Genomic DNA, 14,514 nt, shown 5'->3' with positions numbered 1-14,514 from the left:
TCAGTTTATCTCTTGCAACCAAGATATAATTAACTGAGGAATAACTTCCAGAGGAGATTCTCTGGCAGATGTGAGGGCATCTGGTGTACAAAAGTTCTGTTGGAACCTGTGTGAAGTGGGGCCCTAGGTAAGTAAGTCAGACAAAGGAGCCAGCTGAGGGACCCTGCCTGTATTCAGCACTAATGAATGACAGGTGCACAAAGGCAAAGGAATCTCTGTCTTGAAGGCTAGTAGTGACTCTAAGGTCTGACCTCAAGTCTGGTTATGTCAAGATTGGACACTGAATTTAGAGGGTACAAAGCTCTACTTTTTGTACTTTTCATGCAGGCTGGATTAATTATAGCAAACTATAGCTAAGATTTATTGAGCATTTTTAATTACATGCTAGGGACTGTGTCAAGTGCTTCACATGGATTAACTCATTGAAATATCATAGACGACATGTAGTATTACTGCCCCTTTTTGCCTTCTAGGAGACTTGGGTCTTCGAGGAGTCTAGTAACGTGTACCAATATACAAAAGCAGTAAGTGGTAGACAAGTTCACACCCAGACAGTCTAATTCCAGAACTGGGGAGCTTAGCCACACCACTGTCTCTCTGTAGGCACTAAAGCAACCTCCTAATGGCTATAGCAAGTTAGGAATTTGCCCATTATGTTCTTTGGTAGCCATTTAATCTGTTCTTGAAGACCTTCTTTCAGACTTTGAAGCAATAGCTACATTAAGAGGTGAAACAGGTTAGTTGCAATGACCAGTTTATAATTTGTCGGGGGTATGTGGGAACTCTCTGTACTTTCTGCACAATTTTTTTGTAAACCTAGAATGCTCTAAAAAATTAAGATCTATCAATAAGCAAGGTCTATACCTCTTTTTGTGCCTGTTTTCTAACCTCATTCTCAAGCGCATATCACCATGTGTCAAAATTTGCATCTAACTAAACACAAACACCCAGAACCTCTTCAACAAGACCTTCCAGATCACAAAAATTCCCAATTGGAATGCATTTTCTCCTTCTCGATCTCTCATGGCAAATGTTTTTAATTGTTCTGCTTTTCTTAGTCTGCTTGGTATTAAAGCCAGTGGTGTCTTTTCTTTAGATTTTGAGTCTCTGGAATATAGACACCATTTATTTCTTATTCATTTCCAGTCCCACACCCAATATCTGTACTATGCCTGAGTACATAATAAAAATAATTACAACTGCTTTTTATTGAGGGTTTAATTTGTGCCAGGCATGTATTTCAAGCTATTCGTGATGAATACGATTGACAAATTTAGACCTTCTTAATCCTGGCCTGGATTCTTACAATGAACTTCGAATTGGTCTCTTCAGCCTTTGCTTGTTCCAGTCCCCTATGCTTAGATACCCTCAGATGACACTCCTCAAGTGTCATTTCCTGCTCAAACATCTGTCATGGTGGTACTCCATTGTCTGCTCTTCAGCATCCCTTAAGGCCCAAATCTGCTCCCCTATGAGTCTGTTACGCTCCAAAAAGCTGGCTCACTCAACATTTACTAAGTATACATAGTGCTTTCTCTTCTTTGGAGCTTTGTTTATGCCTGAAAATGTTCTCCCTTCTTCATTTCTACTGTTAAAAACCTTACCTACCCATTTCAAATATTATCCATATTCATGATTCTAATTTCCTCCTACAATCTCCTCCACTCATACCAGATGGGCTCTTACTTGAGTTCTCTTAACCCATTGTACGGCTTTGACCATTTCCTTATGGTTTGTCTTTAATTATATGTTGCCTTTATCTCTTTTTTTCCACCTTCAACTGGATTTTAACCTTACTTGTGAAAAGGGATTATATTCTCCTCCATTTTGGACCATCTGAAACTCCTAACATAACACAATGCTTTGCAGGTAGTGGACATTCATCAACCCTCATATTGGAGAGACAGTAATACCAAGTGGGAATGTATAAGCTGTGAAGTCAGGTGGACACGGATTCTGATGTCAGGTGAATCACTCAGTAGCTGTGGAATTCGGGCAAGGTAGTTAACTTCTTTGAGACACAGATTCATTTTCTATGGGCATGGCATTGTATCTGTTACATAGTGTTACTGAAAAATTTAAAAGGAAAATATATGTAGAGTTTGACATATATTAAGTATCTAATACATGGCAGTGGCAAGTATTTGTTTCATAGAATTTTTCTTCTGGAATAGTTTGAATTCCTTTTAACTAAAGACATTTTAACGCTCTCATTTTTTAGCCATACTTATGCTCGCAATAATTTGTCAGCAAGGCAAAACTGGAACAAGGAAGGCCATTTTATAGATAGGTATGATATTGTATTCACAATCAGATCTATATTTATTTTGAAAATACTGTAGTACTTGTCAATTAAATAAATCCATGAATATTTATTGAGCACCCGTTTATGCATCAAACACTGTTGTAGATATTGGGGATACTGCAGTGAATGAGATATAGTCCTTGCTCTCTACTTTCATTCTAATGTGTACAATGACCCCACAGATATCTAAGAAACATGATGAAAAGCTTACCTAAAAATGGTGCCAAACCTGCATCGATTAGAATCCCCCAATCCATTTCTGGGCCTTAAAACTCAGCTGTAATGGCAGCTTTGGGGGAGTCCAAGAATGGTTACCCAGATTTTTATTAAAATTTTTTTTCTTTTTCATATGTGCTGTTTTTTTTTAAAAAATTGAACTATAGTTGATATACAGTCGTTACTGAACCAAACTTGGGTGTGCTTGCCCGCGCAGAGTAGCCAGCCTACTGACAGCGGGTTGTGATGAAGGAAAGAAAGTGCAGCGTTTATTATAAGGCACAATACGAGGAGTCCGGGAAAGCCTGAAATCCCCAATGTGTTTCAGCAAAGTATTTTTAAAGGCAAGGTGAGGGAGGGGAGCCCCACGGTACCTGATCAGCTCTTGCAAAATTCTCTGATTGGTTAATGGTGAGGTAACAGGGCGGTGTCACAGGGGTTAACTTTAGGTTTAGAGGTTGTCCTTAGGCGCCAATAGGCCAGGGGGCTGCGTGCTCTTGGTCATTGAGTAGTTAACTAGTTAATGTCTTCCACCTGGGGGGTTTTAGTGTCTGTAAAACAACTCAGGAAATGTGCATCAGATACTGTTACCTAGGCACTTCACAGAGGAGCTAAAACAGAGGATATGGGGGAGGGGTCTGTCCCTGGGAAGGCCCCATTCGTTTCTGCTTGGTTACACAACATTATATGTTACAGGTGTGCAATATAGTGATTCAATTTTTAAAGGTATACTTTAAAAGGTATATTGATTCAATATAGTGTTCAATATAGTGAACAATTTTTAAAGGTATACTCCATTTACAGTTATAAAATATTGGCTATATTCCCTGTGTTGTACAATATATCCTTGCAGCTTATTTTATACATGATAGTTTGTACCTCTTAATCCCCTACCCCGAAAACGCCCCTCCCCCTTCCCTCTCCCCACTGATCACTAATTTCTTCTCTATATCTGTGCGTCTGCTCCTTTGTTATATTTACTAGTTCCTTGTATGTTTTAGATTCCATATACAAGTGATATCACACAGTCTTTGTCTTTCTCTGTCTGACTTATTTCACTTAGCATATGGAGGATATTTTGTTACCCAGATTTTTAAAAGCTAGGACTTTAAGAAGCAATGTTGTGGAGACAAGCTGAATATATATTTTTTCCTCTGGGAAAAATTAAGGCTAAATCTATAAGTCTTTGTGCGTGACAGATGGATCTGAGCTTTCTCTATTTCTGTTTAAATAACCTCAAGTAGTTGTCAGGGAGTGAAAGTTGTTCCATGTTGGCATGTCGGCAGGAGCTCTCACAACACTGAAGCTCTTCCGTTTGCAGCCACTTAGGCGAGTCCTACCGGTGGCACAGGGGTAGACGGATAGACCTCCCCAGGTACGCTGCTGCCACCAGCCTCTGGGCCGGAGCCACCCGCTCGTCGCGATCCCGGGTGCGGAGGGCCCTCCCGCGGGAGGAGCGCTGGGCGTGGAGGGCGTGGGCCGGGGGCGGGGCGAGCCGCAGACTGGGTGCTCGCAGGGAGCTGTCAGTGTCAGGCTCCGGCGAGGGAGGAAGTGCTGTGGGTCCCGGAGGCGCGTGAGCCGAGCGGCCGGCGCAGCGTGAGACAGCACATCCTGCGCGCGCCGGGCCCGCCGCCCTCGGGAAGCGCACGAGCGCCGCCGCCGCCGCCGCCGCCGGGGAGCCGTGGCCGCGCTCTCGAGCCCAGTTGCGCAGCCGCCGCCGACCGCGTCCAGGTAAACGGGAGGGGGGGGTCGCGCTCCCTGGGCCGCCGCCTCCGCGCCCCTCCTCAACCCCGCGGCCCCCGGGTTGTCGGCTTTTGGAGCCGCCGGGCAGTAGTGCGGTCGCGGCAGCCGCAGCCGGACCTTGGCCTCGGCCCCCTCCCCGGGCTCCTGCGTGCTCCGCGGCGCCTGAAAGCGGCCAAAGCCCCCCCACCCCCCGCCAGCTGCAGCCCCTTGCTGCGGCCCTCCCGGCTGAGCCAGGAGGCGAGAGCAGATGAGAAAGAGTGAGTAGTGGTGTCATCACCTTGTGGGCTGGGAGGGGCGTCCCAGTGCGCCCCGCCTCGGTTTTCTCCTGGGGAGCAGAAGGTTAGCGGCAGTGAAATCCGCACCCCTCAGGGCAACCAGCTGACGGCCCCCGAGGGGGGGGGAGCTGCAGAGGGAGGGGAATGGGTGCTGTTTGAGTACATTTTCAGCTGTCTGCAAAGCTCTTAAATGCTGTTGCTACCCGCCAAGTCGAAGGAAGCGAAGGTACTTCCAGCAAGGCATTAATTAAACACTCACACAAGAAGGTGCCCGTTTCTCTCACTGCTGCAAAAAAAAGTGTGGCTGGGGGATGTGTTTTAGTAAACACCTTCGCGGCCGCGTGCCTCTCCTTCCCCCACTCCCACTACCGCATCGCTCTGGCCTTATAAATCCGTGCGTCGTCATCATAAGGTCGGTGACCCTGGCGACACTGATGGGAACTGAGTGTCCGGGAGTCTCATGACTTGTAATAAGGATGAACAGAAACCCAGGATCAGGACAGGAAATTACTTAGGAAATTAGAGGCTCAGCAAAATGCAGCAAATGGAATATATTCGTTATCCTGGACTCTCCCACATCTAGGTAAGGGTCAGAACAAGTAGCCAGCCATTTTCTTGCCGGGAATGCCTTTCAAGTGGGCATTGTAGACTTATTGTAGTTCAGGGTTGTGCAAAATTGCTTGCAAATATGCCAGATTAGCAGAAAACATAACCAACAGTAAGGCATGGTAGCTGCAGAAGACATCATATGGGTAATATTAGCACAGATATGGGTGACTGCCTCTGTATACATTTTCACTGTGGAAATTATAGAGAAAGACGTTGATCAGTATTAGTAAATTTGAAATTTGCACTCAGTGCAAGTTTCGGCATGGAAAAAAAGGACCCAAACTCTGCTCTTCTATGTTTCTTAGTAAAATAAAATCATACATTGTTACCACTAAGTCATCAAATGTTCTCTTCATAGGAACCAACTCCCCAATCTTTCTTAAGGTTTGAAGATCCAGTGCTCCAAGAGCCATTTCTTTTAAAAATCTTCTAGCATCATCATTGGTATGTTTAATTAATATAGTTGGGGGCCCAATGCAGGCTTTTTTCAGCCTGCTCAGCTCTGGGCCCCATTCTTGGCCCATAACATCTTCCACATCTCTCTTTTTCTTCCCTGTCTCAGGCACTGATGCACCTGCTTCCTCTCTCTTGGACCTCAGGGTTGCTGAGCTTCTGCACAGTGCCCCGGAGGAGAGGGATGGTTCAGCCCCTCCCCACACCCAGCCTTTCCTCCTCTCCTGCTAGAAATAAGTCCTGAAGCATTTTTGGTGTTACAGGTCTATATCATTATGTATAATCACCACTAGGGATATGGGCAGAGAAGATAAACTCAACCCACAGAAGAGTGGAGCAGAGTTCTCACAAGTGGTGCTCCCTGGTCCCTAGTTTCTAGTGAACTGAGATGGTAAGAAGTCATCAGACATTTCTCATCATGTTTCATGCCTAAGAGGGGGCTCTATGAACTTTGTTCCCACCCCTCCTACTTCCCCAAATATTCCTTCCAGAGTCTGCCTTTAATAAGTGAGCCTTTTCCTTGACTCCAGTGCTGAGTCAAGTAATTCTTGGAGATAAAGCCTGGGTGCTCCTCTGTTCATATTCAAAACAACGATGCAGACGAGTCTTGTAAAATACATGCCAGCCACGTCTCTTAGCACAGACAGATGTGTACAGGCTTCATCAACAGTTATATCAGTGGGCCACTCATCCTCCCTGGTCACCTTGTTTCCTTCTGTCACCTAATAGCATCAAATGTAGAGGTCACACACATGCATTGCAAACTTAAGTATATTCTTTCATCACCTTGTTCTCCCTATACTTTGCCCCATCAAATAAAACAAAGGTTGATAATAATATTCCGAGCACTTTAGCAGTGCTCAGTACATTTCCTAAATGTATTGCACTGCCTTTGCTGAATGTATTACATTACCAATACATTTACTAAAATGCACTTTAAACTACTTCTCATGTATTAACTTATGTAATCCTCACAAAAATCTGATGAGGTAGATATTATTTGTAATCCTATTTGACAGGCAAGGAAACTAAGACCCAAGGATGTCAAGTACCTTTCTGAAAATTGCTCGGCTAATAAGTTGTAGAGCCAGGATTTGAACCTGGGCAATCTGACTGTACTCTTCTATAGGACAGTTTATACTGGTTAATTTTCATATATTGAATACCAGGCTCTTATGTTATCTCATTTCAATCCCTATATTAATCTTATGAAGTAGACATTATTATCCATATTTTACAGATGATGAAAAACTGAGTTAAGTGATATACTTAATACATAGCAGAAGTAGGATTCAAATCAGGCCTGACTCTAAAACCAGTACTCATCCATTTTAGCTAGCGTCCCCTGTGAGAAGCAAAAAAGCTGAGCTTGTCTGTTTCTTTTGGGTTTGTTGCCCATTTTCCTTGTGAGCCATTGCTATTTCTTTTAAGCCTTAAGTGTAGCCATACTTTTTTGCCAGTTGATTGGTAGGTGTGGATGATATGGCAAAACCAACGTAGGACCATAGCTCTTTTGAAGTCAGATATTGCCTTCGTTCTGTCTCCTTAATGAAACTAGTAATTCTCCATAATACTTTGTGGATCTCAAATACCATGTAAATAGTTGCTCCATTGATTAAGGATCCCTTTTACTAGAAACTGTTGCATCTTCTACATTCCCTAGAAAATGTGAGAAAGTATGTTCTTTTGGGGACTTTGCTGGGACCGTGAACTTCTAGGGTTCACTTCTTTTGAGAATTAACTACAGTTAACTCCACTCTCATTACTCTGAAATTTATAAACCATTGCCCAGGTCCATGTAAAAAATGAGTCCTCTTGACTGGGAGCTCTTCGTTGGTACCCAGGACTTGTTTCCTTTGCTTCTCTGCAGGAAGCCTGGCACCAGACTGTCAGCGTGAAGCTTACATTGTAACATAGACACCACTACCCAGGTGCCAGCTGAGGAGCCACATGTTTATAAAGCATCTCCTGAGTCTTTGTTTAGAGGAGTCTTCTTAAGCAGGAGTCATAGGCACCATGGAGGACAGGCATATGAGAGTTTTCAGGTGGTCATTGAACCCAATATAATTGATGCAAAATTTTATGCATGTGTGCTAAATGCAGTTTTCTAGGGAAAGACTGGGTATTTGTGACTAAAAAGAGATTGAGAACCAGTGGTTCAAGTGCACTGTTGAGGAACGGGGAGGAGCAGCGGCCATTCTGCTGAAATGTGTTGGAAACAAGGCAAACTCTCCTGTTAGAACCAGCCAAGAAAAAAGGTTCCTGGCTATCAGGACATTGCTGGCATTTCACTACAGAGGCATGCTAGAGTGCCCAGGTCCAAGTACAACATATACTAATGCATGCTGCAACCAAGTGAGGTCTCCAGGACCTCAGGCAGCCCTAGCACTGGTCGCCATTCACTAGGCACTTACCCTTTTCACACTTAGGGTTCATCGACTCTTCCCAACATCCCTGTAAGGCTGACATTTTTATCTGCATTTGACAAACAAGGAATCAGATGATTGGAAACATTAAGCCACTCGGTCAAGGCCACATGAGGCCAGTTAGTAGAAGGGCTGGATTTCAAATGTAGGTTGGCCAGAGTCCAAAGCCTGTTTATTCTCTTCCCAACATATTTCGTTGTTTCTCTATGTGGGACACCAAAAAGTGCTGTTTAGTGTAGCTTTTTATTGTGGCAGGACGGAGAGTTCCTCAGGAACACTCTCACATGCTGATAGGAAAAGCCTAAATGTGTTATCAAAGGGGAACAAGAAAATTAGACATTTCTCAGCGTGGCAGAGGATAAGCAAGCCCTGCTTTCCCTTGAGGTGTGTGCTCATGCCCCACACATTTGAGTCTCAGGTGTGCCCAGGTATCTTGCTGAGCAGCAAATGCATAGCAGTCTACAGCCAAGCCCAGAGAGTTGATTGGTTGATTTTGCCGGGGTAGCTGCAAGACTATTCGTTGCAAAAATGAACTTACTTCAAAGCTGAGTTGTGCGGTGTTCTGGGGCTTACTTGATATCGTGGCTTCTGGAACACTAACTTGGTACTTAATCCTGGGGGGACCTCTGTTTACCAGATGACCTACATGCCCTTTAGTTTTCAGTTCGTGTCAATCTGGCGATCCTTCCCCATTGTTTCATTTTTGGGTACAGACCCGCTAATGCCATCAGTGTGGCAAACACATAAAGCAGAAATTTATGTTAGAGTCAAGAGCATTCTTTGTAATAAAAATGAGTCTCAGGCACTGTAGAGGATGACTGCCTTTGATCAGCAGGTTGGCCTGGGAACAGACACCAGTGTGCTTCATTATGCTTCAACCTTTTTTCTCTCCTATAACCTTTAAAGGTTTTTAAAAAGTTTACTGCTCCCTCACCCCCACACACTTTAGGTTGGCATCTAACATTTTTATTGTAAGTTTAAAGAATCACAATGAATGTAATTTCCAGAATATTGTAAACTTTGACATTTAAAAATAAAACGATGACATCATTCTTTGAATCCAAATTAAAATTTAAGTGCTATACCCACCTCTATTTAAAAAGTACCTGAAGAAGCTCTTCATCAAAAGGGTATTTTTATACCTTGTGGTCAAGCATCACAGTAAGATTTGTGTTTCCTTTTTTTCCCCTGGTAATGGAGGTGGGAAAGGAGGCCCTGAATGATTGTACAACCACAGGTGTGTTCTCTGGTTGGTCAGTTTTTGGAAAGCCTACAGACAGAAGTTCCGGATCTCGAAATTATGATGTTATTAGCTCATAATAACATTCCTGCATGCTCTTTAGAAAGCCTCATGGATGCCAGCGGCACACAATGCCAGTTTGAAGAGCACATATTTATCTAGCACAGGTGCTGTGTGTCACAGGTCACTGCGGGGCCAGTGCCGGGAGTCAGGTCCATGGCCTTCGTCTGTGTGGCTCAAACTCAAGGTGGCAGGGCCAGAAAGAACAGCAGAGCCACTGGTCCCATCTCTTGCCCTCAGGCAGGTGACTGTATGGATAGTTGTCTTTCTGCTATTTAGTGATTTACAGGAAGAGATCTGCCCATTCCAGTGTTTTTAGATCACTGGTTCTCAGCCAGGAGTGATTGTCCTTCCCAGGGGACATTTGGCAATGTCTGGAGACATTTTTGGTTATCACATTTGGGGAGAGAGGGTGGCTGTAGGCATCTGTAGTGGGGAGGATCAGGGTGCCGCTGGACAGCTTACAATGCGCAGAACAGCCAAGGTTAAGAAGCCCTGCTTTAGATGTTCTGGTTTTCTATTGAAATCTTCTCTGCTGTAATTTAAGTCCATTTCTTTGGTCTTCTACAAGATAAGAAGAGCATAACATTTAAAAGGCAGCATAAGGGAAAGGAAAGAAAAAGCCTGATATTCCACTGACTGCCTGTGTGAGCCTCAGTTTCTTCATCTGTGAAATGGGGCTAACAATACTTGGCTTGCAAAATTATTGTAAGGATTGCAGATAATGAGAGTACTGGGTCCAGTATGTGGTACATGCTCAATGCGTGGAAGATACTTTTTATTATTCAACAGCCATGATACCACTCTCTAGCCTTATCTTCTCAGGGACTTGTGTGATCTTGCCCTGCTTTGAACCGAAGGTATACTTTTTTTTTTTTTTTTTAATTTATTTATTTAATTTATTTATTTTTGGCTGTGTTGGGTCTTCGTTGCTGGGCGCCGGCTTTCTCTAGCTGCGGCGAGCGGGGGCTACTCATCGCTGTGGCGCGCGGGCCTCTCATTGTGGTGGCTTCTCTTGTTGCGGAGCACAGGCTCTAGGCACGCGGGCTTCAGCAGTTGCGGCACATGGGCTCAGTAGTTGTGGCTCGCGGGTTCTAGAGCGCAGGCTCAGTAGTTGTGGCGCACGGGCTTAGTTGCTCCGCGGCATGTGGGATCTTCCTGGACCAGGGCTCGAACCCTTGTCCCCTGCATTGGCAGGCAGATTCCCAACCACTGCACCACCAGGGAAGCCCCAAAGGTATACTTTTAAAAAGTGAATTATGCTATGTACCTGCCTCCTTCCACTTCAAGACACTAGGCTCCCCGAGGCATCCTTTGTATCTTCAGCAGAGGGTCTTACGGGTGGTAGATCTCAACGAGCTTTGTTGACCTGAAATATTAGCCAGAATAAATCCTACTTAATTTTCCTTTTATTATAAGATTTAATTCTTTCCCCCTTGGATTATTTTAATGTGTTTAGTAAAACATTCACTTCCTTAAATGTAACTGCTATTGCACGTATGGGCCCAATATGAACGTGGGCTTGGTAATGCCTAGAATTCTGGAAGCTTTGCCTTCCTGAATCAGGATCACATTGAACATTTCTGCTGGGGGAAGGGCAGTCTTGAGGAAGATAATCTTTCATTCTAGAAGTGACAGGTAGGATGGTTTGAGTCTTGTGTTTTCCTTTATGAGTCCCTTGGTCTAATTCTTTTGATCTGGCTTTGATCTGACACTCTCTGAGCAGGGCAGTACTTGGGTTCCTTTCTGGGAGGGGGAGGGCAAATTTTGATTCATTTGTCAGATTTCTATTTTATGCTAATATCTAGAGTGAAACCAAGAGTAACACATGTATTTTAAATAGCTCTAATGAATAAATGATGACAATATTTTATATCCTTTGCCTACAGTTTCCCTTGTAGGATACGGATTTTCCCGCTCTAACTTGAAATAGTACCCATTTCTTTGTTTGACAAGCTGGAGGTTTTAGTAATTGAAATGGAATGAAGTCCTCTCCTTTTGAAAGTAGTTTAGATCCTGTTGTGCACATATGTAAGCCTTTAAAAGTTGATCAAGTTGTTGAATGTTATAGTGGGCCCATGTGGAGAGGATGATCATGGGATTCTGTCTCAGATTCAGCTTGTGGGATTTTAGTAGTTGCTGGGTTTGGGTGGCTGAAAGGGTAGAAGGCCCTGTGGGGAATGTGTGTTTTGACAGTGTCCCCTTTTAAAATGAAGCGTGGCTCTTGTTTCACCATCTCCCCCATTAGTATCAGAATAGCAAGGGCTTGTGGGAATTGGTGTGTATTTTGTGGGAGAAAGAATAACAGAAAACTTCTCTGCTTGTTTCCTTGAAAAGTGTGACTTTGTTCACTTTCAGAAGGTATAGGTTACCACTGGCTCCGAAAGAGGATCCTCTCTCTTTGAATGTTTTCAGGCTCAGAGGAAAGTGAGAGTCTATTTACCTAAGTTAAAATGCCAAACTAAATCTCCCAATGCAAATATAGACCACCCAGGGACTTTGTAAAGGCCAGGTTTGTGGTTTTGAATACAGATTTTCCTGCTTCCTCTTTTAAGCTTTTTAATAATTTTCGAATGCTGCTGAAAAGTAATTGGCATATCACGTAAGGATGAAATCTCATATCTTTTGCCATGAACTTTAAAGGGGGGAATTGTACTCATTTCCTTTGAGAGCCCTTTGTTTTTCAAAATAAAGAAATATGAATTACTAAAATTTGAAGGCCAAGTTGTAGATTTCAGTTTAAAGTAGATAGAAAAGTTGGGTTACAAAACAGTTATAGGAGAGGAGAAGGATACTCTCTTCAAATGTTCCCTTTCCCAAGTACATTGTGCCTAGACAGAGCCATTTACCTCAGTAAACTGGGTAGAACTTTGCTTTGGGGGATGGGCGAGGGTATTGGAAACATCACCTCAGTTAAAAAACAAAATTCAACTGAGTAAATTTTAAAAATCTTATTGGGTTTTTTTTCAGCAAAATATGAATTGGGTAGCGTCCCATCTAGCAGATAGAAAGGAGCTCTGAAGAGCTTTACAAAATGGAAGACTTTTGTAGGCAGAAGGGGGCAAGACAAGGAAGTTACTAGGGAAAGAGTGGATTGTTTGTGGCAAGGTCACCTTCCTTTAGGGGATGGCAGGGTCTACGAGGCAGATTACCTGCCTAGTGCTGATCAGTAATTCCGGATACACCAGTTTAAGTTTCTACTCCCAGGAGAGGTTGAAACTGTAATTAAGTTAGGTATTAAGACTCAGTTTGGTGATGTGGGTTAGCACAAGTGACTCTGTTTGGGGCCTGTTGTCTTTCTCTCTCTCTTTTTTTAAATAACAATTCCTGCCTTTTGATCAGACTGTTAGCTTTACTGAGAGATGTGATCAAAATTTAAGGCATTAGCACCACTCCCAGCTACCGCTCTGAAGTTCTCATGTTTTTTTTTTTTTCAATCATCCTCTCTGTGGTATTCACGGGTCACAACTTCAAGTTCACATTTTTTACATCGGTCATTTTCTTTGCTTCTTTTCTGAAATTCCAGTCTTAGAGAGATCATTTGCTTGGTGGTTGGCTGCTGTGAACATGCATTTAAAGCTTCTGTGAGAATACATCGTGCCAGGGAGATTACTATGATTGTTATAAACAGGACAGTTCCCAATGTCTGGAGTGCACTTCAGAGCCATGGTCCTCAAGACCCAACTGATCAAAATCTATTAAGTCAAAGAAAGACCCCATTGAAATAGTCACTTTCTTAAGCCAACTGACTTGCTCAGTGATCTTGTATAGCTGAGTTTCAACTTCCCCAGAAGTGTTAATACGGGTACAACAGGTGGTGTTGACCATGGCACAGACACCTAGTTCAGCTAAAAGACAATCAAGGGCTATCCTATTATCAGGAACAACCTTGGCCAGAGAGTCTAAGGATTTTTCTTGGGCAGCTCTTGCTTTAGAAGTGGATTCTGCAATGTTTTCAAGAGTTAAGGAGAGATTCTTGATCATAGCTTCATTTGTACTCACTCTGAACCAGGAAAGTAGGGACCTGCCAACAGAAGCAAATCCGGAATCATGAGCACCTTCTGGTAGGTCTTTTCTAACTCAATGTTGTAAATTCAGGGAAGGTGACCAATGAGCTGTGTCAGTCTGTGAACAGTTAGGGGCACAGTTAGGTTACCTAAGAGGCATTGCCCAGTTATATGCCAGCCATCCAGGCACTCGTAGGCCCAAGAACCACTACAGACAAAGGTAAATCCTGAGGGGGCACAAACCGCTCCCGCTAATGTGGCACTCTTGATGAATTCATTCGAAGGGATTGTTGCACTTACCCATTCAAGGCAAGGGTCAGTTAGGTTTCCAGTGCATTTGGGAGGTAAATCTCCTAACCTGAAATAAAAAGTTGATCTAAATTCCTTGCAGAAATGGGTGCTGCTGGTGAGACCTTTTCATGATTGGGGGAAGATCTGACTTAGATAATCATAAGAATGTGAGTGTGCAAATGTACTACAGTTTGTGTAGGTGTTTGTGTCTAATTGGTCAAGTAGAGTTATCAGTGGAGAAAGTTAAAACAAGCACTGGCTATAAAAGTTGGACTCTGCAAGTGCCTTCTAAGGGGAGTCAATTATAGTTTGTGGTGACGTTGGGAATAGAAGAATAATTGGTCACAGGGAGGACTAGGGGGTCTCCAGCATCATGGACAGATCAGAGATTTTGATGACAAATGGCAACAGTCTGAAAGATTATCCCCCTTCACAATGGCCTGGAAGATAACAGATGATGGCATTATCTTTCCAGGCCAATGCCAGAGTGAAGGAAAGACAGGGAAGAAGAAAGGGGTTTATGTTTACTTGAAGTATGAAGTCTTGATCTGGTGTTTGGTAGAAGCAGTCTATCTTGATGTTGGCTACTTCTCTTCCTAGTCAGTTTGATTTGCAGGTCTCCAGTGTTTGTACAGGACCAGATATCAGGTGGAGCCTTCTTAAGCTTTGAGATATGTACCCAGGGTTCAGTGCCTTTTAGTTTTGCAATGGTGTCAGCAGTCAGGAGCACTTGGTAAGGTCCCTTCCAACTGAGTTCAAGAGCTGTCTTCCTCTGATGATGTTTCCAGAATACCCAGTCACCAGGCTCCATACTGTGGCCAACAGGATCCTTTGAATTGGGATCTGGGAGAGCTTTTTTAAATCTGTTGGCGATAAGCTTCAACATAAG

The 14,514-nt window shown here is 43.5% G+C and overlaps 1 protein-coding gene across 4 annotated transcripts in view; it reads left to right on the top strand.

The window, feature by feature from the left end:
- Nucleotides 1-4,034: 4,034 nt before the first annotated feature.
- DYNC1I1 (dynein cytoplasmic 1 intermediate chain 1) overlaps nt 4,035-14,514 on the top strand; it is a 336,617-nt gene continuing 326,137 nt past the window's right edge. For 2 of the 4 annotated variants that reach the window (XM_082398342.1, XM_082398341.1), the window contains exon 1: nt 4,113-4,252. The gene's annotated coding sequence lies outside the window, so the exon portion shown is untranslated. Of the gene's footprint in view, nt 4,253-14,514 lie in introns of all 4 variants that reach the window. The other 2 variants (XM_082398343.1, XM_082398344.1) reach the window with 2 other exon arrangements.

The sequence above is a fragment of the Balaenoptera borealis genome, assembly GCF_965194805.1.
Source record: "Balaenoptera borealis genome assembly, chromosome: 7".
NCBI lineage: Eukaryota > Metazoa > Chordata > Mammalia > Artiodactyla > Balaenopteridae > Balaenoptera > Balaenoptera borealis.
This window is presented reverse-complemented; position numbering and strand designations above follow the sequence as displayed.